The sequence below is a fragment of the Boleophthalmus pectinirostris genome, unplaced genomic scaffold (genome assembly GCF_026225935.1).
Source record: "Boleophthalmus pectinirostris isolate CB_2022bp ecotype Guang Dong unplaced genomic scaffold, ASM2622593v1 HiC_scaffold_3, whole genome shotgun sequence".
Taxonomy (NCBI): domain Eukaryota; kingdom Metazoa; phylum Chordata; class Actinopteri; order Gobiiformes; family Gobiidae; genus Boleophthalmus; species Boleophthalmus pectinirostris.
In genome coordinates this window covers 41,515,263-41,542,947 of record NW_026571299.1, presented here as the reverse complement: position 1 = coordinate 41,542,947, position 27,685 = coordinate 41,515,263, and the positions used below count along the sequence as shown (strand labels likewise).

The 27,685-nt window shown below is 39.2% G+C and overlaps 1 protein-coding gene and 1 pseudogene across 1 annotated transcript in view; both read left to right on the top strand.

Moving 5' to 3' along the window:
• The first annotated feature begins 3,603 nt into the window (after positions 1 to 3,603).
• On the top strand, positions 3,604 to 3,720 carry LOC129411165 (5S ribosomal RNA; annotated as a pseudogene).
• A 4,515-nt stretch (positions 3,721 to 8,235) lies between these two features.
• Positions 8,236 to 27,685, top strand: part of frmd4ba (FERM domain containing 4Ba) — a 44,080-nt gene continuing 24,630 nt past the window's right edge. Inside the window, exons 1-2 of the mRNA XM_055160861.1 lie at positions 8,236 to 8,489; positions 19,579 to 19,657. The gene's annotated coding sequence lies outside the window, so the exon portion shown is untranslated. The remainder of the gene's footprint in view (positions 8,490 to 19,578; positions 19,658 to 27,685) is intronic.

Here is a 27,685-nt window from a genome sequence, read left to right as displayed (position 1 = left end):
GTTTTCGTCCTGGCCGTGGAACACTGGACCAGCTCTACACTCTCCATCGGTGCTCGAGGGTTCATGGGAGTTTGCCCAACCAGTCCACATGTGCTTTGTGGACTCGGAGAAGGCATTCGACCGTGTCCCTCGTGGTGTCCTGTGGGGGGCGCTCTGGGAGTATGGGGTCTGGGGCCCTTTGCTAAGGGCTGTCCGGTCCCTGTATGACCGGAGCAGGAGCTGTGTTCGCATTGCCGGCAGTAAATCAGACCTGTTCCCGGTGCATGTTGGACTCCACCAGGGCTGCCCTTTGTCACTGGTTCTGTTCATTGTGTTTATGGACAGAATTTCTAGGCGCAGTCAGGGGCTGTAGGGGGTCCGGTTTGGGGACCACAGGATTTCATCTCTGCTGTTTGCAGATGATGTTGTCCTGTTGGCTTCATCGAACCAGGACCTGCAATGTGCACTGGGGCAGTTTGCAGCCGAGTGTGAAGCGGCTGGGATGAAGATCAGCTCTTCTAAGTCTGAGGCCATAGTTCTCGACCGGAAAAAGGTGGCTTGCCCTCTCCGGGTGGGTGGAGAGTCCTTGCCTCAAGTGGAGGAGTTCAAGTATCTCGGGGTCTTGTTCACGAGTGAGGGGAAGGACGGAACGTGAGATTGACAGGCGGATCGGTGCAGCTTCGGCAGTGATGCGGTCGCTGTATGGGAGGTGTTCTGGGCATGTCCCACCGGGAGGAGGCCCCGGGGAAGACCCAGGACACGCTGGAGGGACTATGTCTCTCGGCTGGCCTGGGAACGACTCGGGGTCCCGCCGGAGGAGCTGGAGGACATGTCTGGGGTGAAGGAAGTCTGGGAGTTCCTGTTTAGGCTGCTGCCCCCGCGACCCGGCCCCGGATAAGCGGACAAAAATGGATGGATGAAAAGTATGTATGAATTGTTTCCTTTACTAGCAACCAGCAGCACTTCTCCATAGAAGTTGGTGTGGGAAATAATCTCTGATCAGTTTCCAAGTCTTACAGTCTTTCCCCCATACAAACTAAATGCATGCAGTACCAAAGTAACTCTAATTAGAATAAGACAGTAAAAAGAAGAATGAATACAACAGGTCTGGATTCTTGTTTCTTTGTTGTAATAAAATTATTGAGACAGATGGGACATTGCCTGCAGGATGAGGAGTTTAGAGTTCAAACAGATGCTATAACGCATGTCTTCAGTTGTTTGACGTATCTCTGTTGTTATGGGCCTCTCCATTTGTATCAGGTCTTTTGTCTTTGTTCTACTCAGTGTGAAATCTTTTAGAATAATGTGCCTTGTATTAACACAAGCTTTTTTATGTCCTCCCTGTTTTGTAAAGAATAATCACATGGTCTTCTCTGCACTGTGTGAAGAAGTAAAGAAGCAGAAGGTTTATCTGAATATTTTATCCCAACACATACCCACAAGAAACAGACTGTAGATTTGTATCCTGTGTACCATTTGCACAAGTCTAGTCTCAATGCTGATATGATAAAACTCATTAAAATCATCGCTAAAGGCCCTGAACCATGAGCCATTGCATGGACTAGAGGTTCACAGATATGTAATGTCTACTACCTCCAGCAATTGTGCTACCAGTTGTTATAGTAACTAACCTGAACAACATAGAACTTAAATCATTTTGTATTTGTTGGATTCAGTATTTTTCCTACTAAATCTACATTCGGTTATAATTATTGCTGTCACTACTGCAGAACATTTGCAGAAACTACAGTTTTTCAGATATGTTAATTGTTCATTAATTTCTATTTAAGTATAGGTTAATCCATTGTTTAACCAAACTTTACATTCATCTTGTAACAGATAGTGGACAAAGTGGGAGACGTTATTAAATGTGGTGGGACATGAAGGGACGGAACCAGAAAAATAAGATCATTATAACTGCACTATATTTTTTCAAAAAACTAGTGTTGGGTGCCAATATTACAACCCTGAGAGCCAGTAGTTGGTGGAAAAAGTGAGTAAGAAGTAAAAGTACAGAGACTGGGGGGCGGGGGTTGAGTATTTAGTGCAGAGTTAAGGTATAATAAAGCTTCAAATGTAATGATTTTAATAAAAATGTTTGCTGAATTTTGTCCAACAAAAATAACTGAATTGATACCTTTTTTTCCCTAGCAGTTTTTATTTGGATATTTTTGTTTGCTCAATCTCCATGGTACTGCAGGACCAGACCCAGACTTAGAGACTCGAGTCTAGTCTAAAAGTGGCATAGAACCCCCCGTGCGGTGATTCTGAGCATTTTTTTTTTCCAAGAGGAATTAACAGTGCATTTGTGTTGCCAAATTCAGACACTGGAGGTTACCAAATACTGTTATCCCGATCCGGCGCCGATTTCCGATCACGTGACTGCGGACTCGGCCGTTATGGTCTGATCAGGTATCAGATAAATAATATATGTATATAACACACAAGACACACAGCACACAACAGTTGATGTTTGTTTTACTGAGACGCGGGATTTACTCAGGAACGTCCAGTTAGCGCGACTGTCTGTCCCAGCACCTGTTGTTGGTGGTGCGGGGCAGTGGGGGCGGCTGTTGGAGAGAGGCTGTGGGGCTTCTGTCATCTCATTTTTATTTGATAAGATTTTGTATTATTTGGATTTCATAGACGAGCCTAAATGTTTCAAACATAATGCACATTCTTCCATATAATATCAAATATACAAAGTGTAGATTGTGCAGAGTCTCAGGTCTGATCTGATTCTGGTCTGGTTCCTGTTTTGTCCAGTTCATTAAGTTTACTAAGTTACACATTCCAAGACCAGACTGTGAAAAGTCAAGATTTTCAACAATGATGGTGCATATAGAAAAGTTAATTAAAAAATACATTTTTGGACATTTGATTTTTCACAAGTTCAGCCCAAATACTACACATTGAAATCAATACACTCGGACTCGGACTCGGGAGCAAAAAAAATGTGATCGGGACATCCCTAGTACCAAAGCATTTCTCTGGTGGGATAGATCGCTGTAAATTCAGTGCTGTCCACAAGAGGGCGCACTCGTTCCTTACAACCTTGTCCTGTGGAAAAGCAGCCTCGTGTGACCCAGCCTCTGTTCCACAAAGCATATGGTAACGTCAACTTTGTTTGGTCTTGACTTTATTTTGAGCTTTTAGCATAGAAAATGAGTACATGTTCAAGCAGTGTAATAGATTGCATTCATAAAAAAATTCATGCACCATGTATCTTTTTGGGCTGAAATATGTGACCTGATTGTGGGATGCAGCTTGAGGTATCATTCAAATTGGCAACTCCTTTCAACAAGATGAGTATTATACTGCAACAATACAGACATCACCTCAACTGCTTGTTTTCAAGATTTTCACAATTTTAGGTTAAATAAGACTCTTTTTTTTTAACTACACCTTGTCACAAACACCTTCCTTGAAACAGAAGCAAAGTATTGAGTGATTGTAGTTTTTAGTTCTTGCATTTGGTTACCACAGTGAACAAATGCACTTTCTTTTTCATTGGCATGGAAAAAAAGCAAAAAGAGGCCCTTCTCCAGGCCAAATAAGGTCAGGTTTGTGGTGATGCAAGGCCACTCAGAGTAAGGAAACATGTTTTTCAGTGCTGTATATATATTGTGTGGCCATACCAGCTTGTCAAAGCCTGATCCCATCAGATCTCAGAAGCTAAGCAGGCTGGGCCTGGGTAGAACTTGGATGGGGGACCACTGGGAATTCCAGGTGCCACAGTGGGGCACCAGGGGCAAAAAACTGTTGTTGTGTCCTTAGGCAAGACACTTCACCCACATTGCCTAGTATGAAAGTGGTGTGAGCGTGAGGTCGGAGGGGCTGATGGTGCAGATTGGCAGCCTTGCGTCTGTCTGAATCGAATCTGCCGTGTGCTTCATTTATAGCACAGAAATAACTGATTTTTGAGACATTTACCAACAGTGAACAAGCTTTTCACATTCCTAGGTCAGTTTGTAGCCATGGTAAAAGCACATTAAAGAACTTGGAGCTGTGCGCTTTGCAGTTTTAATGCATGGCCACTCGTTGTTTAATGCTTACTTATTTGATGCCTTGTGTAATGTACTTACAGTGTTGGGAAGGTGACTTTTAAAATGTATTCCCCTACAGATTACATACCGCAAAATGTAGTTTGTAACGTAATCCATTAAATTACTTAAAGTGAGTAACGTAATCTGAATACTTTGGATTACTTGAGATTGTCATGCTTTTTAAAACGACATGAATGTAGCGACCACATCCTGAAAATTCTTGTTTGTTCTCTTCAAATTGTCCATTGAGCCCAAGTCTCCATGAACATACACACATTTACTGTAGAGAAGAAAAGATGAGGAAATCTTCACATGACATGTTTTGTCCTGGTTTTAGTTCCTAGTTTAGTCCTGGTTTAGTCCTAGTTTTGTCCTGGTTTTAGTTTTAGTTTAGACCTGGTTTAGTCCTGGACTGGTTTTAGTCCTGGTTTTAGTCCTGGTTTAGACCTGGTTCAGTCCTATTTTAATCCTGGTTTAGACCTGGTTTTAGTCCTGGTTTAGTCCTGGTTTAGACCTGGTTCAGTCCTAGTTTAGTCCTGGTTTTGTCCTGGTTTAGACCTGGTTCAGTTCTAGTTTAATCCTGGTTTTAGTCCTGGTTTAGTTTTGTTTTAGTCCTAGTTTAGTCCTGGTTTAGACCTGATTTTAGTCCTAGTTTAGTCCTGGTTTAGAATTGGTTCAGTCCTAGTTTAGTCCTGGTTTAGACCTGATTTTAGTCCTGGTTTAGTCCTGGTTTAGACCTGGTTCAGTCCTAGTTTAGTCTTGGTTTTAGTCCTGGTTTAGACCTGATTTTAGTCCTGGTTTAGTCCTGGTTTAGACCTGGTTCAGTCCTAGTTTAGTCTTGGTTTTAGTCCTGGTTTAATCCTGGTTTTAATCCTGGTTTTAGTCCTGGTTTAGTTTTGTTTTAGTCCTAGTTTAGTCCTGGTTTAGACCTGATTTTAGTCCTAGTTTAGTCCTGGTTTAGAATTGGTTCAGTCCTAGTTTAGTCCTGGTTTAGACCTGATTTTAGTCCTGGTTTAGTCCTGGTTTAGACCTGGTTCAGTCCTAGTTTAGTCTTGGTTTTAGTCCTGGTTTTTAGTCCTGGTTTTAGTCCTGGCGTTAGTTCTGGTTCGGAGGCGCACATGAGAACGGCGGTGTCTGCGCAGTACAGGACGGAGACGTGGGATATAGCTCAAAATGTGAAAAGAGGAAAATACCATCATGTAATCCATTTATTTCAACAAAGTAACTGTAATCCAATTACCACTCACCGAAACAATAACTGTAACCGAATACATTTACTCTGCTTACGTAACTCCCCAATACTGAGTACTTGTCATATACCCAGAATGAACACAGACGTCTAATGGCTCTTTTACAGATCAAGCTCTCTTCCGTGACCTGGAAAACACTAAACAGTCTATGAAATGGCTAAAGTTCAGAAGAACGACTGAGACTGGTGGTACAACAGCTGACCTGCTTTTGCTCTTCTGATACAGCGAGATATGTTCACTTATTGTGGCTGCGCCTTATGTTTATCAAAGCCCATAGTATAGCGAATATAAAAAGTCTATCAGAGCACAAAGGAGCGTGACATTAGCAGCCCATCAAGGTCAAGGCTGATGGAGGGGAGGGGGGTTTCTGTGTTAATGGGGTGAGGGTAGTATCCCGGGACAGGATGCACATTGACAATAGACTCAGCTCGTGTGGGACAGTGTGTCAGTCAGTCTAAGGGGGGGGGGGGGGGGGGGGGGGGGGGGGTCTCAGGAGGTCACTGTTAACATCTGCTATATCTGTTCTACCAGCACAACATAATCCCCCTCTTCTTCAAATTCATCACCGCTTCCTCCTTCAGGGCAAACATGTTGTCAACGCTGGATTGATTTGGTTTGGAGTGTGTCTTTAAAACCCAAATTCTGCCCCCAAACAGGAAATCAATGGGCAAGTTTGTCATGTAATTTTCTACCCCAAGCAGTTAGTCAGTCAGTGATGGGATACACAGTGTTGGGAAGGTTACTTTTAAAATGTATTCCCCTACAGATTACATACCACAAAATGTAGTTTGTAACGTAATCCATTAAATTACTTAAAGTGAGTAACGTAATCTGAATACTTTGGATTACTTGATTTGCTGTAGAGAAGCAAAGACAAAGAAATCATAACATAAGATGTCTTGTCTGCTAAAAGACAATAAAAAAGCAGAGTCTTTACTTAACCAAATGAAAAATATGATTGATAGAAGAGGAGGAAACATGGCCCAGGCAGCATGATTTAGTCCAGTTAAATCCTGTTTTACACCTGGTGTAGACCTGGTTTAGACCTGGTTTAGACCTGGTTTAGACCTGCTTTAGACCTGGTTTAGACCTGCTTTAGACCTGCTTTAGACCTTAGTGTCCGGCAATGAGTGGAATTACTGGAGGAAAAAAAAAAAAAAAAAAAAGGCATATAGCCCAAAATGTGAAAACAGCAGAATACCGCCGTGTGAATCCATTTATTTCAACAAAGTAACTGTAATCCAGTTACCTCTCATTAAAACAGTAACTGTAACTGAATACAGTTACTCATAATTTGTACTCTGATTACGTAACTCTGGTACATGTAATCTGTTACTCTCCAACACTGGGGATACATTTATAGAGAACCAACAATGTACCACGACTGCTGCAGTATTAATCATTTTTCAACAAAGCCTTACTTACAGGGAGCAATAAGTAAACAATTTTTGAACAAATTCATTCTTCAATGTATTTTATGCCAAAAATGTACAGAGTTATAAAATAGTAATGTAAAAGATATTTGAGCTTTCATATATCACACTTGATGGCAGGTAAAATATGCAACTTGTTTTCATGATGAGAGCAGAACAATGGGCCGTGCGCTAATCTCAGTGGAGCTGAGGCAGATCTGAAGTGTGTGGGTTTGGAGGGTGGTGGTGGTGGGGGGGGGGCAGGGGCAGGGGAGCACTTGGTGAACACATGGCACAGGGGTGAGCGTAATCACAGTCTCTCACAAATCCAAAATGAAGGGGAGCGCGTGGGGAGGGGGAAGAAGGGGGGGGTAAGGGGGTCTCCGGGGTGACTCATTTAGGCCCAGAAGGAAAGCAGTAACACAGACAGCCTTTGACCAGACACGAGAGCTCATCTTTTGTTTCTGCTGGTCTCCTCTTTGTGTGTTTAGTCATCATGGAGTCACTCTGCACTGGACAAGTTCATGTTTCCCTTTTCCTTGCTGCTACATTTTCTGAGCATTACTGGGCTTTCCCATTGTTCTTCTGTCTGCAATAAACCACAGCACGGGGACACTCCTTTCCTTCCCTCAGACTTCATTTTCTCTGGTCACTATTAAGTCATCAGTGTCTATATTTATTTTAATAGGACCACGTTTCATTATATTGTAACACAATTTTGTTAGTGCTGGTGGAGTAAGCTACAGGCCCATTTTCCGGGCTGTCTGCCACTGTAATCATTTGGCACAAAGGTTATGTTTTGTTGTATTCTGGGTTCTACAGTACACACACACACCTGTTCTATAAGGGCTGAACAAACTGAATCATTGTTTCAGGTTAACATCACATCATTTTCCTTCAACACCAGTCAGCATGGAAAGGTACCCTGTTCTTAATGTGATTATACAATAGACCTGTTTGCTATAGGTGCATCTATGTGCATAAAATTGCCCATACAGTTACTGACTTTATTAATATATGCAAAGTGAAAAGGAATCAGCTAACAACAGATTAAAACAGCCTGTGCATACAGTACAGCGTGTTGTTCAGTGTAGCCTATGTATTAAATTAACTACTGCCAATCTGTTGTTAGCTGATTCCTTTTCACTTTGCATATATTAATAAAGTCAGTAACTGTATGGGCAATTTTATGCACATAGATGCACCTATAGCAAACAGGTCTATTGTATAATCATATTGAGAACAGGGTACCTTTCCTGCTGACTGGTGTTGAAGGAATCAGCTAACAACAGACTAAAACACTGGCATTAGTTCATTTAATACATAGGCTACACTGAACAACACGCTGTATGCACAGGCTGTTTTAATGTTCAGACAAAGCTAATTGGTTGTTAACAAAGCCACTTCTACGCTCAGCAAACAAAGTACTCCGCGGTCAATTAGACAAAGCCCATTCGCTCTCCCGTGCAGCGTGCGTGTGTTTTTGTGGCGGAGGAGTTGTGTGATTGGCTGCGGGGGCAGAGCGGAGGCAGAGCGGAGGCAGCGGCTCCGGAGCCTGGCGTGTCTCCGGCTGGAGCGCAGCGCCGTGGCAGAAGGCGGCCCGTGCGAATCTATGACGCTGCGCCGGGTGGAAGGAGCACGGGGGAAGCCTTCCTTGTGCGGATAATCAGAGAAAATGAACACCAATCATCCAATGAGCCAAACAGCGCGTTCGTTCAGAAAGTCATTTTGAGCGGCTCAGGTGGACTTTTGGACTGGCGACTGAAGACGGAGCGACTCTGTGTTGACAACAAAGAATCAAGGTAAGAAACACGAGCGCTCTTCCACTTTTAAAGACTTTTCAGTGTCATGAAGTCTCCCAAGAGCTGTAGGCTAGGTTATGTTGAGGTTAGTTGTTTAAGAACTTTCCTGTTTTACCATAAAAGCTTGCGGTTAGCCACACGAACTTTTTATTGCAGATTGTTAGTCTACTTGTTGTAATAGGAAACATCGTTGGCACCCAAAGGAGTCAACAGTCAGGGGACATGTTGATATGTCAACACTAGAGTGCTTTGCTAATCATGTGTCACTGTTTTTTTCCTAACACATAATGGGACCCTGTCATAGTGTATCAGAAGGACATTTAAAGTGTGCAGGCTTGTACCATCTTTTGCTTCTTCTGGCGTATTATTCATGTGCACATTGTGTAGTTAGTAGACTCATTTCATCTTGAATAATTCAGATTTTTTTGCTTATCGACCTAGGGTTTCTGTCATTGTACTAGTAGTCTGGAAGTTTAAGACCCCAGTAAATGAACAGAATGTTTCTTCCAAGTGCATTTGCTTGAATGAAAGTCAACTGGACCCTTTCTTCTAACTGGGTCTTGTTAACTTGATTTACATCGTCACCATGTGGAAAGAATCGTTAATATCATTGCTGTTTTGTACAAGTCCACTAGTTATCTGTTTGTATGGACAGTGTAGACTGGTTGGTGAGGTCAAAGAGAGGACTTCATGCTGACAGAGAAGATCTGAAAACAAACTGACTTGTGATTTGTAGCTGAGTGGTTGTCAGCTGGTGAGCTCTCACTGTGTGAAGATCCTGTTTCCTGGACAAAACCAAACAATGTGATATCCTGTAAGGTCTGCAGTCACCTCACAACATGGGGAGTATAGCAACTGGAGGGGTGACCTGCTGTGGTGTACTTACTTCAAGACCTTAGTCGTGTGTACTGTTGTTAATAATTTAATTTAAAAGTGTTTAGGGGACAGTAAATAAACATTACAAGGGCTTTTAGCAAAACATGTCTATTAGTTGAGGTTTAAATGAAAGGATGCAAGTATGAAAGTAAGTGTGGACACTATATATAAATATATATATATATATATATATATATATATATATATATATATATATATATATATATATATATATATATATATATATATATATATATAACTGGTCTGGTACACTCATTACACCCAAAATATATGAAATTGTTGTAGGATCCATCCATGGATCTATATTTATTTTTTGTTTTGTTACTTGCTACAAACTGAATTGTGTCATGGATTGCATGAAGGTCTGGTTTCCTGGTTAAGTCCAGTTCAGATCCCTACTTCTCACATATTCACTGCTTAGGCTTTAGATACAGATTTAAACGTGCACTATGTAACTTTTCTGCTTAAGGGTCCGCTGTCTACATGTCTCCATGGAGATGCTATTACTATCCTTGGATTGTGGCATGGCATTTCAATACTAATGAATAGACTCGATACTCAAGACCGATGCCACAATGTTAATACAAACCCTCTTTATTTACACAATAATATAATACTATAGTACTTTCTTTTATAATACCACATGGCCTTACATCTGTGTAATCCCTCAGTTGTCCAGGCATGTTCCATGGACTTACACAAGTCTATGTGGTCTTATATTTGTTCTGATACAGTAAAGATTGTTCTAAAGCTATTCAGGAAATGTTCAATTCTGTTCAGTGAATGTGACTTTTTTAGTATCACTACTTGTTCAAATGAGTTTTCACACTATTTTTAGTATCGATAAGTATCAGATTTTGGATACATTTGACAACCCTACTATGTAACATCCTAGGCAAAGAAATTAAATTCACATGGCGGACACACACTGCACCTTTTAACCTTGATTTGATTGTATGCTTCTTACATTGTCCAGTCTATTTCATTTCCTGCCATTACTTTCTCATATTGTGCGGACAGAGAAAACCCACTGTCTATCTCCTGTTGTTCTTTCTCTCACCTAGAATCCAGTGCAGCGCAGGCTTTGTGTGCGTTCTGCTCTGGGACATTCAGCTGCTGTAGAATGAGGTCAGCAGATTCAATAAAGCTATTAACTGCCACAGAATATTCCACACTCAATTCACCAATCAGTGTCCATTAACAGCCATACACACTGACTAGGTAAACAACACTGTGTGACCCAGGCTTGCATACGCTTCTCAAATGGTTTTCTGTTTGTAACGTTGATGATCAGCATTTTTCTTGTTTTCCCACAGATCTTGATCATAAGTCAGTATGCAGTGTTTGAATGGGCCATGCGATACCATTGTGATAGGATTCAACAGGCAGGCAGGAAAATAAGGTGTTTCCTGCTCAACTGGTTGTGACAATAGAGGAGGGTAAAGCTTTTATTGAAGAAGGGAGCATGTGAGAGGTGCTTATCTCATTTAATCAATGCTTTTCATAGGAGGAGGTGAGCAGGTGACTGTGGTGAACAGAAGAAATGTCACATGACCAGTTTTGACATAGTGCTGAGGTGTGCATGAAACTGACTGAATACTGTACAAACAGGCACTCTAAAACTGTAATCTCTAAGGAATACCTTTTTTAGATGGTTTTACTCTTGAAGTAGGGCTGGGTATTATGGCAAAAAGATGAATCACAATTATTGCCCTCATATTTATCTATTTTTTCTCCATAGATATGTTACTGCTTTGCTTGAAATCCTCCAGTTTAGCGCACAGTTTATCTATCTTGATTTTACTTCAAAAAAAGTAACTTTAACAAGACACAATTTGAGCTTTCTTTAACAGTTAAACTTTATCAGAATGAATATAAGACCTCATGGTAAGAAGTAAGTTGAACTGAGTATCATGACAACAAATCCCAAGCAAAGCATCTTCATGGTGGGGAACAGGTGGTGGATCCTGCATGAGAAAAACTGCATAGTTCAAATTGAATACTATCATTTTAAAACAAAAATGTCACATTTATTCCTCTTTTCTCTGACTTCGTACCCTGCTTTTGTACTAGAAATAAGGAATAATAAAGGTTCTTTTTCACCTTTCCCCAGTGTTGCGAAGGTGACTTTTAAAATGTATTCCCCTACAGATTACAGATTACATACCCCAAAATGTAGTTTGTAATGTAATTCATTAAATTACTTAAGTGAGTAACGTAATCTGAATACTTTGGATTACTTGATTTACTGTAGAGAAGTAAAGACGCGGATATCTTCACATAAGAAGTTTTGTTTGCTAAAAGACAATGAAAAGCCCAAACTTTACTGAACCAAATTAAAAATATTATTGACAGAAGAGGAGGAAGCACGGTCCGCGCGGCATGGTTCAGTCCTCTTAAATCCTGTTTTAGTCCTCTTTTAGTCCTCTTTTAGTTCTGTTTTAGTCCTGTTTTAGACGTGGTTTAGTCCTGTTTTAGTCCTCTTTTAGTTCTGTTTTAGTCCTGTTTTAGACGTGGTTTAGTCCTGTTTTAGAACTGGTTTAGACCTGGTTTAGACCTGGTTTAGACCTGGTTTAGTCCTGGTTTTAGTCCTGGTTTAGTCCTGGTTTAGTCCTGGTTTTAGTCCTGGTTTAGACCTGGTTTAGACCTGGTTTTAGTTCTGGTTTAGTCCTGGTTTAGTCCTGGTTTAGACCTGGTTTAGAACTGGTTTAGACCTGGTTTAGAACTGGTTTAGACCTGGTTTAGTCCTGGTTTTAGTCCTGGTTTAGCCCAAAACGTGAAAACAGGAAAATACCACCATGTAATCCATTTATTTCAACAAAGTAACTGTAATCCAATTACCACTCACTGAAACAGTAACTGTAACTGAATACAGTTACTCATAATTTGTACTCTGATTACGTAACTCCGGTACATGTAATCTGTTACCCCCCATTTTTATTTGTGCCCTTTTTTCCTATGTTAAGCAGATTTATATAAAACTTTGTAGTTGTTTAGTCTTAGTTTTATCTTAGTTCTCTTCTATGATTGCTACATTATGTGTGTAGTTGAGGCATTGCTGTTTAGACCTGTAGTGCTGTTTAGCATCTAATCCTAGTTTTGCACTGATTTAATTGTGTTTGTTTAGCCCTTCATTACACTATAGATGAGTCTGTCATTGTATAATACACCCGTTAAGCCCCAGACATAATGATCATGTGTGTAATGACGTGTGCTGTATGTGTCCTGCTGCGGCTGTCAGGATGTGAAACATGGATAAAGTGGATTAACCCTTGATGTTGATGTAAACATGCTCAGAGCTGCAGGCCTAATTCAGGGACATGCACAGATTTGTGTTGTAGCTAATGTTTTTGTGGGTCAGTACAAATCTATAAGCAGCACAAGCCAATACACAATTCAAACCAAACACAGAAAAATATGTCTGTTTTTTTTTTCTTGTTTAAATATTTTGCAGTCAGCACCTTTCTCTCTTCCTCATAGACTTCTTGCAGCCAGCAGTGTGGGCCTCTTCTTTCCCTTCTGCTTTGTTGTTTCAGACAGGACATCCCTGCTAAACAAAAGCGTCTGGAGACGATTTCACATTGCAAAACACTTCCACTTATATTGTGTGTGTCTCAAAATCTGTTGTGCATGAGAAGAACACATGCATCACACATGTTATTGTAACTGGAGGCTGCATTTTTAAACTATTGTCAGTTTTGTGGGGGCTCCAGTGTAAAGGTCATTGGGTACAGATTTTGTCCTGGTTTAACTTCAGATGTAATCCTAGTTTTTATTGTGGTTAGGGATGTTAGGATTATTCTGTTCAATAATCAATAATCATTGTTATTCAGGTCACAGTATAAATGTAATCCATATGAAGTAAGGAATAAATAATTATGAGAAATAAAAATAAGCTATTTAAAGGGCTCATATTAGTCTATTTTCTGATGGTATGTGATAATGTTGTTTCCTCATCAAAAAGATTCCTGGAGCTGTGTTTTGTTTCATTCACACATGTTTAACACACAAACCCTACATATTTGTTGCTGAGTTCTTCTCTTAAACAGAAAACACACCTGTTCCACTTTGTGATGTCATGTGCTAATAGAGGAAGTACTCCACTGGGTTTTTAAACTACATACAACTTCGCTAGAATCATTTGAATGATTTCCCTGGAATTGTGAATCTCTACTGAACAAAAGATAAAGGTATAGCTGCTAACTTGAAAACTACTGCTTCATGACACACAAGATGGAAGAGAGAATTTCAAGCTTTGGAGGAGACAGACTAATAATAAAGGGTTACTCAAACATGTGTGAATGAAAAAAAACCCACTCCAGGTATGTTTTAGAGAAGGTAACAACATTATAACATTGGTTAAAATGAACAGGAGTCAGTTTTGAGTAGTATAGGACCTTTAATAGACTGAGATAGACTGATATATCAGTTGGCCGATATATCAAGTTGGTATTTAGGTCACCAGTCTTAGTGGTTCCATTATATTGTTGCATAAATTATCATTATCATCAGTTGACCAAATAATCCCAGTTTTGATTACAGCTCTAAAATAAACAAATTTTTTCATGAGGGAAGGGAAGTGTTCTCTCATACTCCTGTTTTAGATCATATTATAACATCTCGAATAACGACAGAACAGGAGAATAAAATCATATGCACATTTTTAGAAGGAATACATTTTTATTAGCTTTTTATTTTCAGCTTGTGCCAGGCTTAGATGTGGTCCCTCATTGAAAAACTGTATTTCTTCAGCCCATCCCTAAAGACTGACCCCCGCCACACTCTCCTCCCTCGGGACTGGGTTTCCATAGCACCCCCATAAAAGAGCCCACAATTAAACAAAGTGTGGTGAGTTAAGAACTGACAGTTTGCACGCACGCTCCGCCACTCTCCTTCTGACCTCCTTATGAATAATGTACACAGTGGACATAAGGCTGGGCTTTAGGCAACCGTGTGCATCGGTGACTATTGACCTGGGCCCTTCACAGTTAAAAAGTCCCTCATCTCTTGGGAGTGAGGGAAAGAATTAATCACCATTCTAACAAGATTTGATTCCTCGACAACAGCCTGTACAAACGAGCTGTAATCTGCTGTCATAAATCATCATTCACTCACCGCTGCACAGGGAGAAACAGGACAAACCCCAAGGAATGTCAATAGCAGTTACAAAATCCTGCCCTGGAACTCAGATAAAATAATAAAAGTGGTTCTGTCTAAGGCTGGATGACATGGAGGCAGAACTTGACTTGTGATCTCTTTTGCTCTCTGCTATTTTGGTGCTATTGTTGTATTGTGATTCTCTGTTTCATGGTGCTCTAGGTGCAAACACATTCCTCTTATTGGTCAGTCCCGATCATGCTCTGAGTGACAGGTGGATCTAGCCAATCAGTGTGTGTGAACTTCCAGAAGCAGCAGAGCCTTTAGGAGCCTCTTGCGATAATAGTAACTGTTTTGAGATTAAATTAATAAAATCTACATCTCCAGTAAAATTGCGATATGTTTTTGGCATAATTATTGCCTACTTCTGGTTCTGTTTTTCTGTCTTTATTTTCCATTATATGTAGGAAAAAGCACCTGTCTACATAGCAGCTTTTCGAATATAATTTTTTTGACACCATGCACAAACAGACACTTTTCTCCACACATTTGCTCTGAGTGAATGACAGGTGGATTTAGCCAATCACAGTGTAGTGTGAACTTTCACATAGTGAAATATAGGGGTGTGCAAAAATATTGAAATATTGACATATCATATCACTTAATGTGATGATACAGTATCGATATCGTGGGCTGCTGTATCGATATATCACCAAGAGTACTTTTTGGTATATTTTACTAAATTATTTTGTTACAGCTACAGTTTTGTTGCTTGTTTAGAGGAAGGAACCTTTTTTATGCGACACATTTGATATTTTCACTGTTTTGATGAATAAAATGTTTGTGTTTCATATGAACTTTGCACAAAAAGTGGTTTAACAAAGATTTTTAGTATCACAGACATGATTTAGTCTTTATTTTTATTGAACTGTATTGAATCGATTTGAAATATATCATATTGAATCGAAAGCTCACTGTATTGAAATATGTATTGTATCGTGGCCTATGTATCGAGGTATGTATCGTATCGTGGCCTATGTATCGAGGTATGTATCGTATCGGCAACTTCATAATGATACCCAGCCCTAGTGAAATATGTCTCCAGTCTCTCTCCAGTTATTTTTTGGCATATTGCCATAGCAAAGCAGCTGTATGTTTTGGAAGATTTTTCAAATGTTTTTTTTCTTTTCTTTTTTTACACCAGATGCCTTTTCCTTTTGCAATCAGATATACATACGTACATTTGGACTAACCAACTGTTGCCCTGTATAGAGTTTACTGAACAAATCAAAATACGTACAATACATAAGAATTTATTTTGTAAGCAATTTCAAGTCTATAGCCTTAACACATGAGCAGTATAAGCAGGTTAGTGGTGAAGAATGTCTTTGTCTGAGGCCATATTTATTTATATACCAGTGTTTGTACATGCATATCTTCTCATCTTTATATTTTTTCCTTCAGTTTGTCCTGGTCAAAAGTCTTACCGGGTCATCCCTACCACATAGATATTCCATCTGCCTTTTTTTTTTTTTTTTTTTTACCGTTCTGTTGGGAAAGGAGAACTCAAAAATAACAACAAAGGGAAGCCTCCGTTTTTCACCTTTCCACTTGATGCACAGTGCTGCGGGCTGGTCTTGCTTGTTTTGGAGATGGATGGGAGGAGGGGTGGTCCTGTCTTTTGTAATTACATAGCTGGAGATTTTATGCTGCTTTCTATTTTTCCATTTATCCACTTACCCATCTTTTATGATTAGGCCTCAGGTTGTTTTCTTTTACCACCAGCTTTAGACAGATGAAGCAGTCATGAGGTTATGATGAGGAGCTGCTGTTAAAGCTTGAGCGGTAATGACCACATGAGGACACCCTACAGTGAGGTGTGAGGGGGAGTAGGCGTGTTATGGTGTTCTCTGCAACAAATAAGCCTTGTTTAAACCAATTTGCGTTCTTCTCGGATTTTCTTTCTACTGCACTGCTGTGGTCAAGCTAGTGCTGTAGATAGAAAGAAAAATATTGTTATAAAATGACCGGTTCTAGAGCTGGTCAACAAAAAATTATGTATTTTCTTCTCTTGTGATTCTTGTGAGCTTTAAGTCATGTTAGAATGCTGTCGTCTCATCAAAGACATACACGGAGTTGTGTTTTGTTTCATTTACACATTTGAGTAATCCTTTATGATATGAACCTTGTGATATCAAGTAGTGGTAGTTTTCAAGTTAACAGCTCCTTTTATCTTTAATTCAGTAGAGATTGGCAATTCCAAAATCATCCAAATAATTCTAGTGAAGGTATATAAAGTTTAAAAACACTGTGGGCTCTCCCTGTATTTCCACATGACATCACAAGCTGAAATAAAGTGTTTTTTCTTTTTTTCAGTATGAAAGAAGAACTCAGCCTAAATATTGAGGATTTGTGTGTTAAACATGTGTGAATGAAACAACATAAAACTCCACATATGTTTTTGATGAAGAAACAACATTATAGCATAGATCAGAAAATAAGAAAAAGTGCAGAAATATATCTTTATAATGCAAGTGATTTTTTTTTCTAATCAGCTTTTTTATAGTTTTAATTGTAACAAAAGAACAATTGCGATATTATTATTTTTTCTTCCCATCCTTTCATGGTACTGGACAAAAGGTTTTCCTACAGCCCATTGCAACAACTTTTGGACAAGACACAGCGTTACAATGCCCTGTTCATTTTCAGTACTGAATGGAAACCCTTTGAAATAGTGCAGCTGTGAAGTATCCCAGCAATACACTAGCGACATGAAAGTCAAGATCCACTCAAAAGTATTGCTGTGGTCAACCCCTGAATTTACCACTTACCGCTCTGTTGACTGCGTAGTTTTTGCCTTTTATTGTTCTGCCATAGTTTATTTGTCCTTGTTCTCTCATTGTTGTCTCCTCCATTCTGTGCCACAACAGAAACTTACAAATTATAGGCTAGTTTATTTGCCATTTGTAGTTAAAAAACACATTGTGAAAAACATTATGTGTGTTCGGAACTGTACTTGCAGGGAGCTGACCCAGAAAAAGATGTGAATGCTGATGAAAAGCTTGTGCTTGTGCTTTAATGGTAATGACCGCACTGTGAAGGGAGTGCACCTATTATTATCCTCTCCGGTACAAATAAAGAGCTCCGACGGGGCAGAGTCCAACCTCGCTCTCAGCCTTAAATCTATAATGATCAATAGTACTCAACTCTTAAAACCCCATGTGAGTGTTTAGAGCCTGGAGGGATGGGACAGCACTAAACCGACTTGCTAGTCTTTTCTGAGAATACGAGCCAGCCGTAGGTTATTTGTTGGGCATTTTATTTGAAATGTTTGGGTTGTAGACTTACTGCGTGGGCGTAGGCAGACAATAGAGATATGGCGTTTGTGTGGACGCCCGGCAGCATTCATCTTTAATGGAGTGATATGTGAGACTGCTTTTGCTGTGCGTAATATGGAAACCTCCCTGTAGATAGAAGAAAGGTGAATGATTCAGGCAGGAGGGAGGGAGGCCATTATCACCTGCCCCTTGAACCGAAACCGAGGGCTTAGACGGCTAGCACTGGTGCATTTCCAGCGAGCTGAATGCAGGAAGTGTGTACAGTAGGTGTGAGGGGTTGATAACATAAGGAGGAAACCTGTAACTCAGCTGAACGACAGCTTTGATGTTAGGGTCTTTCTGAGGTCACATTGTGCTCCTAAGAGCCTGGGATACTTCCTTTGGAGAGGTAATATCCGTTAAGATTTTTAGAGGGAAAAGAATGAAAGTATGTTTATTAAAGCCCACCCAATAGCATTGCACATTTGTGGGACACTAGCAATGATTGAAGTTTTGTTTTGACACTAATAAACCAAATAAACTTAATGAAAATTCCAACCTAACAGCATAAAAGAAAGTCTTTTTTTTTATTAAAGGGCTGTTCTTGATTTTTACTGTCTTGTTTTTTTCTGTAGCCCAAACTTCTTTCTCATTCATTTCATGCATTCCAAAATCTTAATTATTCAATGTGATAAAGCTAACAACAACTAGCATGCTAACTCACACGTCCTGATTGTCGGAAAATAAAACTGTATATATTTAGATGCCAAGAGCATGCAATGAACATATTTTGACCTCAAGAACTGCTTATATAATATATGTGTACTATGGCAAGACAAATACATGGAGAAAAATAGGTAAGACTTTCAATATATATATTTGTTCTTGTGTAATAGCATTTCTCTCCAGAAAGCTTTGTTTGTTTATACTCATACTCTTATATGGGAAAAGTCAGTCCATTAGCCTCTACTGTGTTTATGGTTTGTTAAATGTATCATGAGGACCTTAGTCATCCAAAGCATGATCCAACTCTGATGGTTATCTGTCCAGTGTGGTCACGATGACTAGAAAGCTGATCTAGAAGTTGGAGGCCTCAGTGTTAACAGGTGTTAGCTGTCTCCAGGGTAAGATAACATTCCATCTCCCCAGGGATGGGCAGGGCCGACGATGACAGTCACATGAATTATGGACTACTCAGAATATGATTGACTGGAAATGCACAACAATTAATAACACTCGTGTCACCTAAAGGTTCACTATGTAACTTTTGTGGTAGAGGGTGCACTATCTACTGTTTTCATGGAGATGTTGCTTTGTTTGGAATGTTTCATACTGACACACTTGCAATTGAGTACATGTGAAAAGTATACCATTTATTTTGTACTAAACAAAACAAACCTTATATTTCCATTAGCAACCCTTTGAACTTTGATCATCTTTAAGTTATCACTTAGCTATAGCCACACAGCGTCCAAAGTTCACAGATACATTTGTGACACACTTTACACCCACTGTTGCTTTGTGTTTGTTCATTTGTTTGAAAAGAATTTAAATTGATAATTTCATTTGAAATAAATGTAGTTCTGACTTGTCCATCTTTCAAATCAATACCTGAAACATGTGTGTTTACTGTTTACTCATCAATAGTTTAGTAGCTGTCAAGGATCCATGTTGATAATACTGAAAAGTCTGATTTCAATGTTGCTAGCTACTAACTCCCTGGTGAACTGTTTATGAACTCACCCCCCTCTAAAATTGTGCTTTGTCTTTTGTCACAGCCACAAAGTTCCGGAGCTTTGAATCTACTGAGACCATCTATATTCAAATGCGGGACAGAAATACGCCATAGAAGTCAAGGTTAGTGCGGAGGATGAAGAACATGGCTCTCTTGTGCTGTGTAATGTCGACAGTGAGTCTATAGAGGAAGAGCTTTTATGGCCAGATGTGATTTGTCAGACTTATTTCATCTGTGGAGATAGGAGCTACCAACTGAGCTAATTATCATTCGTAAATAAGATAAATTGACCTAGGCCACTGGGATACAATCTGGACATTATCTAAACTAGAGATCTACAGACAGGCAGAGACACATGACTTAATTATAAAATACTTGTAGTTAAATTATTGTTATTAATATCATTAAATTATTACAGATATTCAAAATGCAACTGTATAACTGGATAGAAAAAAATCATGAAAAAGTTTGGAGCAAAAAAAGTGAAATCATTTGAACTAGCTTTCAGTGCAGGTTTTTATAATAAATAGATAAGATCGAAAAGCAGTACTGGCATTTGTTTACCCTGTCCAACTGAAGTTTACCAAAGTTTTTACATATAGGAAAACAGATGCAAATTGTTGCAAAGTGACCTCATTGAAAATCCTTTGGAAAAACTAAAGCGATGCTAAAAGGGTCCTCAGACTTTGTATAAGTATGTGTAATATTAAACCTGTAAAAGTCTTGCAAAACACAGTAAATACGTATATAGGCCTACTGTTCATCTAGCTCCACTACAGCTGGTAAAGAAAAACACTTTGCAAGAACTATTGGTCAATTAGCCTGTAATTGTTGATGTGCTTTCTTTTGGTAAACTATTAAGACACAAGTGAAGTACACGTGTGAGCGGTGCACCCTGCAGCTCAGTACTAAACATCTCTAAATTAAAATGTCCCCCACTGACAGGACGTGTTCAGGACTGTGAGTAGGGTGAGTAAATGAGGAACATAATGATCCCTAGGTTTTGGATCAATACTGATGTTTGATTTAGTTTTCTTTCTTTCTTTTAAAAACAAAAAAATACTTTCAGTATTCATTTCCTGAACATAAACAAAATGTCTAATTAGAGCTGTTGTCAACTAAAGAAATTTTGCTGATTTGCTGATCGATTAGTCTTTTAAAATGGGGCTGTTGCAAAAGCTCGCAAAACTATGATGCATCTCTATGCATCTGACAGCACAAACAAGACTATAACTGCACAGTTCATGCAAAAAAAAACTATTTATGTAGAAAAAGTACTTTTAACTTGGTGTATTTATATAAATTTACAAGTTAAATCTGTCTTATCGATTTAGTCTGCCTTTTTACATAGAAATACAAACATTCTTCAGTTAACTCACTATTTTCTCCTTTCTGCTTTTGTCTCGTATAAGTCCTTATTATCAAATAATAATAATTAGCCGACTAATACAAATTTTGGTCAACTAAGACATCGTGAACAGATTAATCGGTTAAACGACTAAAGCCCTACCGCTCTGCTTTTAATCACTGCCATTTAGCAAAAAAAAATTATAGATTTTTTTACTCTGAACTCTTCCACATGCTTTGACCTGCTGATTCAAAAGACCCAAGTATATCACTGACAATTACAGATGACTGAACCTCAGTCAATTAAAATTCTGTTAATTGCTCAGTTATAATCATGGGAGAACTAAACAGATTTAATTCAAACTGCAGCATGTTAATACAGTCTTTCCACTACAACTAACATAACATAAGATTCACTCAAAAGTAAAGCAAACTGCCACACATCACATCTGCTCTGATCCATTTCATTTTCTGCGACACATGGCACATAGACAATAAATCACTATAGACAGGTCCTTTATGAAAAGTAATCAAATGTGTGATGGAAGACCTAAAGCAAGCACCGTACTGGGTGATAAGCCGACAATTGATTGACAGCTGTATTGTTACACATATCTGCTGCGGACTGGCTCACTAAGGAGCAAGGGCGCTATAACATCTATAAATCCAAGAAATTATTCAAGGGTACAGCAGTAATTTTAAGTAACTTCTTTTGTTTGTCTTATCCATGTTAATTTCCTGAATAAATTCACGTTGAAAACATTATCCAAATGAGATAAACATTGCCTCAAACAATGTGGAATGAAGCATGACCAAATAATTATCCAGCATAATAGGAAAGTACTTGCTTGCATGCTATTGGCGATTGTATCATTAAGCCATGAGAATGTAATTAACAGGCTCTAAATAGGTTAGTAATAAGGACAAGGATCTGTTCAGGGAGACACACAAGAAATTAATGCACTAATTGTACTTAACATTAATTTCCGACTTGCCCAATATATTTATGACATGTATTTCGAATGATATTAGCAACATAAACATTATAGCACTTCTCTTGCTCTAGGCACAGAGGCCGTAAAGAAATGCAAAAACAAAAATGTACAAAATGAGCTGACAAATAACAATTGAAAGACAATTATAATTTAAAGTGACACTCTCAGCCACCAGGTGCATTTTTAGACAGAATTTCAGATTTGTATAAACAGTAATATTATCGTCTTTCTTGCCTCGAGGCTCATTAGTTCCTCTTGTTGGGGGTGGATCCTTCCCCTCCCCCCCTCGCTGCTTCGTCTCCATTGCTTTCTATGTGGCCCCCTGTAGAGATGTCTATTGGAGCTATTGAGCTGACTGTGATATTGAAAACTAATGTCTTCCTTCTTTATGTTCTGAGGGCACCCAGCATTCCCCTCTCCCTGACCTCAGCCTCCTCTTCACAGCATCTGGGTTATGGATAAGAGCATAGCCCCGAGTGACATTCAGCTTAATACGTACTCTCTCGAGGGACCATAATGTTTGGATACTTTATTTTTACTGCTTTTTAACATTCAATTTTTATTAGTTATTGCAATATATGATCATTTTCAATGTTTTTGTGTACTATAAATAATTGTCTGTTGATGACAGCTGATCCAGATACAGGCACCAGAGTTTAGAGTTTTGGGTTCTATGTTTCACAATTCAGTGCTGATTGCCCTATGCAGTTAAGTTCCTGACTAGCCAAGACCACACAGTACTTTATTATACTTTGCAAAGACAAAAGGTGTACAGTAAAGGCTCAGTGGATTTCTGCAGAATCCCAGAATCAAACATCTATCTAGTTCTCTGTTGTTTAACAGTGCGTTATTATTATTATTATAGTAATAATAATAATAATAATAATAATAATTATTATTATTATTATTATTATTATTAGTAGTAGTAGTAGTAGTAGTAGTAGTAGTAGTAGTAGTAGTAGTAGTAGTAGTAATAGTAGTAGTAGTAGTAGTAATAGTAGTAGTAGTAGTAGTAGTAGTAGTAGTAGTAAGTAGTAGTAATAGTAGTAGTAGTAGTAGTAGTATTGGGGAATCAATGACTGCTTTTCCTTGGCAGCATTTTCAATAAAAGCTCAGTTAGCTTGACATTTTGTTTTCTTTTGGAACAAGAAGAAATGAGTACATTGATGAAACACATAAGTACAAATAAGCTCTGATCTGTTTCTAAAAGGGGTTAGAGACACGCTTATCTGAGGGTGGCAGCCCCGGGCCCTTCCTCTCGTCTCCTCACCCCTACCCCCCTCACTGCACAAAGACGGGCTTCACTGTAGCGTCTCGCACTCACAAAAATCTGTCTATTCATTTGGTAAAGGGAGCTTTGTCACATGGTGTTAATTGGCTGTAATTAACTGTGCTTGTGGCTCTTAAACAGATGTACTGACAAAATCAGAATTCAGTTAAGCTCTCAATTTTGGCATGGAATGTGCCCCAGGGAGAGCATTTTGGCAATGATGTCACTGAGGTCTGTCTCAAATGTACTGTTTAATACAAAATGTAGTCTAGATTGATAGATTTTTCAATCGATACTACATTTGAGTCTTAAAGGTGCACTGTGTAACTTTTCTGGTGAGGGAGTATGCCATTTGCTTGGCTCCTTCTTCTCTAGTTTTTGACTCTTCTAATCTAGTATCAAGAGAAACCAGTTGACTTTGTGACTAATCAAGGTAGTACCAGAAAACTCTTATCTATCACATGATGTTAGTTTTTTATCGGAGTACATGAAGTGAGATCAAAATCAGTGAGAACAACATCACTGAGAACTTATGTTGACCTGTCTCCTCCCAGCAGTTTATTTGATATGAGGAAGTGAAAATGTGGCTTTATGAGTATGTTCTGGGCAATAAAATCATACTGTATATTGGGTTGCTATGGTTTCAGATCCCATATGGACACAAGCTGCAGTCCCAGTCTGTGCTTGCTTTTTTGTTGTTGGTTTTGTGCTGTTATATTGTAAGCATCCTTAGTCTTCTGTCTTTCCTTTGTCAGATTCACACATTATTAAAGATTTCAACATCTCTCTCTCCTTGGATTAACACATGTGTAAAAGCTACAGAGTAAAGACTTCCATGCCCCTATGTTCATTTTGCTAGATTGTCTTAAGAGCCTGCATGTTTTTTTTTTTCTCTTTAGGGGATGGGAGGTCAGGGGTAAGCTCAGACAAGATCTCCTTGTAAGTCCACAAGTCGTGCACAGTGCATATGTAAGATTTCTCCATGCCCAGGATGGTTGTCATTCATATTTGATGAGCCTAATCTATGCATGTATGATGCATGACTACAAATGATGGTGACAGCTGGGTGCACCTGCTCTGTCACTGGGCGGAGAGAGACGAGGGGACTTACAGACAGGATGGTGTGCGCATGTGGTCCGGGCTCCTGGCAGCGTGTCAAAGATGGCGTTTCGGATGTCTGCCTTTCACATGTCAGATGCACTCCCACTATGAGGCACGGGCCGTCAGCTGGAGCCCCGTGTGTACAACAGCTGCTGCTCTGAACCACACAACCAGCCCCAGCCCTGTACTGCATTTGGGCAAGGAAATCAACTGTTCTGGGGCTCTACAGGCAGGAAGTAAATGTATAAATTAGGTGATGGTCAGTGTGGCTGGTGTTTGCATCAGCGGGATTTTCATTTGGATTTTGCTGGTTAATCAAGGGAAAACCTACTTTACGCACAACATGAGCCCTGTTCAGGTAGATGGGTGACTAATGAAACGTCATGCAGTGGAAGCCCACACAGAGCACGTATCTGGCAAAGCAGATGTTGTGGCTATAGAGCTGACAACAAAGGTGTATGTCAGATTGGAACAGAATTACTTTCCAGACACTGATGTAGTCTACAAATAAATGACTAATTTCAGTTGACAGTCCACATCTATATTGTTGCATTAACCTAGTTTATTAATTGTGATTTCTTAATTTATTTTTTTATATTTAGGACACATTATAATTTTCGGACATATTAAACTTAATTTGCCAGATATTGTATTTTCATGTCGAGTAGGACATTGAATAAATATGAGATTACATAGAAAAGGCAGTCTACCAGCAAGCTCTTTGTCCCCAGACATTCAATTCCGCCCTCTGCTGGTGGTATGAGTGTGGTGCAGGTAGTGCATTTCCAGTACAATGGATTTTGCATGAGGGAGCCAGGCGGAACAATAGTTGGAGAAGAATGGCCCTTTAAGTCCTGGGTCTTGTGTTCAGCACATGACTGCTATGACTTCACAGGAGGTCACTCTATGAGCTCATGGTGGTACCAGGATGGTGACAAGAGGCTTGTTAGAAAAGTGAGATGGCTTTTCCCCTTGAGTTATCTCTGCTCATGAAATCACTGAATCAAATTCTAGCTGCAAATGTATCTTAAATGTCCCATATTACCAAAATGGTCTATTATCAAAGCTCAAAATGCTTTGTTCCACCTTGTGATGTCATGAAGTGTTAATTTTCAAGTTAACAGACACTATTTACCTTTTGTTTAGGTGATATTGGTAATTCCAGGTCTGAAATCAGCCAAATGATTCTCATGAAGGTAAATGGAGTTTAAAAATACAATGGAGCACTTCCTATATAACTACATGACATCACAAGGTGGAACAAAGTGGAGTGTTTTTAGTTAAACATGTTTGTTGAGGTTACTCATTGTCTTCTCAGATATGACATATCTCAGTATGTCACAGTTATTTATATATTATGACATTGCTGAATATCTGAGGCCTTGATGTTGTTGTTTGAAATGTAATTTCCAAGTTAATGTGAGTTTAATACTTTGCTGTGATGAAGTCCTGATAACTTAAAGTCTTCATAGTACTTTGCTATATAACAAACATACAGCATTTGTTTAAATGCTATAGCGTAAATATGTAGTTGTAGTTGTTAGAACTGATATTTGGCCCTTTACTTGAAATACATGGCTGGGATTAAAATGTGAGCCATGTTGTTTATGCACAAAGCACAAGCCCTCCACCTGCTGCTGCACTGAGAGGTGAAGGTAGTATTTCAAAGTGGTTATGTTTGTGGAGGACAGTTTGAGGGCTGAACTCAGCTGGTTGAAATTCTGAGCTGGTGGATCTTTAAAGTGTTTTTTCATATGAACATTTTGTATCTGAACGTACTGGCTAGTTCTCCACGTGTGTGCTTCGTGATAAACAGCAGCTTGTGTCCACCATATGTTTGGCATTGGCTCCAGGCAGCTGTGGCATCGCATGTCTGTCTGTCTAACTATCTGCCTTCTTCCTCCAGTCCTTATGCTGAATCCTGCCCTCTAGGTATGAGCTATGGGCCCTAATCTTGTTACACCTCACAAAAGCTTTTCACAGCAATAAATCTGCCTTTGTGCAGTTCACAGTGCAATGTCATTGTCATTATGTTGTCGGCATTATTATTGTCATGTTCATAAGACTTTCAAAAACAGTTGAAAGAAGCTTAAATGTCTATTCAGTTGTGTGCAAAATGTTGTATGCTCATGACAAGAGGATTATCATCAAAGGATGTAACTGTATGGTGTTAAAATGTATCAAACATTTTCGTGCTATATGAATATGACACAATTCTACAACATATTTTGTCTGTTTCAATCCATAATAATATATTAATTCATGCAATAGACACCTTTAAGATATATGCAAGATAGATGAGGTTTATGCCATACTGTGAAACATTCCAGGCAAAGCAACAACACCTAGAGTCAAGCAGGTAGCTTCCCCTCCAACATGAAAGCTACAGTGTTTCATGATCTGGCATAGTGCGTTGCCATAAGCCCTAAAGTCCCTTTTATGTGATGCATGGGCATGTAATATTGGTCCTATAAGTGAAAATGAAGAGCTCTGTGTTGACATTGGGCACTTTATGAGAAGCAGACTCACAAACCCAAACAGCAGGATATTGTTCCTAGACTGGGCCTCACTCCCCTAGGCCTGTTTATTTGAATCAGGCGGACTTTCATTTGATATTAATTGCAGCTAAAGTTTTCCTAAGCCATTTCAAGCATCAAAGCATAACTGTATCTATTTATTGCCAGTAATACCTCATAGATTCAAACTGAAGGCATTATTTTATTTTTCCTGCTGAATAAAATGGGTGGAGATGTCTGTTCCAACTCAGGAAATTGCCTCCACATCTCAGACAGTGTGATCCCATGCACACCCTGGGCAGACTAATAAAACAACACACCAAAGTGAATTAAAAGTAGTTAAATCATTTTAAGAAAGTTTTGTGACAATGAGAAGATGTATTTTATGTTATTGCTCCACAAATCCATATTCATCAGTTTTAACCCTCTCCAGGCACCTGTTGCAAATCTGCAACGCCTAAATTCCAATTACCTACTTACTCCACATGCATATTTTATGAGCCTTTTTTCCCATCCATGCTGATAAACGTGGACGATGCAGACAGTGCAAGAATGGCCACTCGCAAACGTCCTGCCAGAAGTGCAAAGTACTTTTGTGCTTTACAAAGGATAAATTGTTTGTTGAAAAAGTGATGTTGTTCTGCCACTGTAAAGCTGTTACACTCTGCTTTATGTTTTCATTGTTATGAAAAGTGATATACAAATAAAGTGAGCGTTCATATCATTTTCAGTCTTCAATGTTGATTTACCACACCGGACCAAATCTGCAACATCCCAGAACTCATTGGATCTTTTCCCAAATATCAGATTTTTCCTGTTACTTAAACTTAATTTGAGCCTGAGAGGGTGAAAATTGAAGAAGCTGTTTTGTTTTGTATGCATTATAATTGGCAGCCAGTATTGAGTGTTGGTAGGTAAATC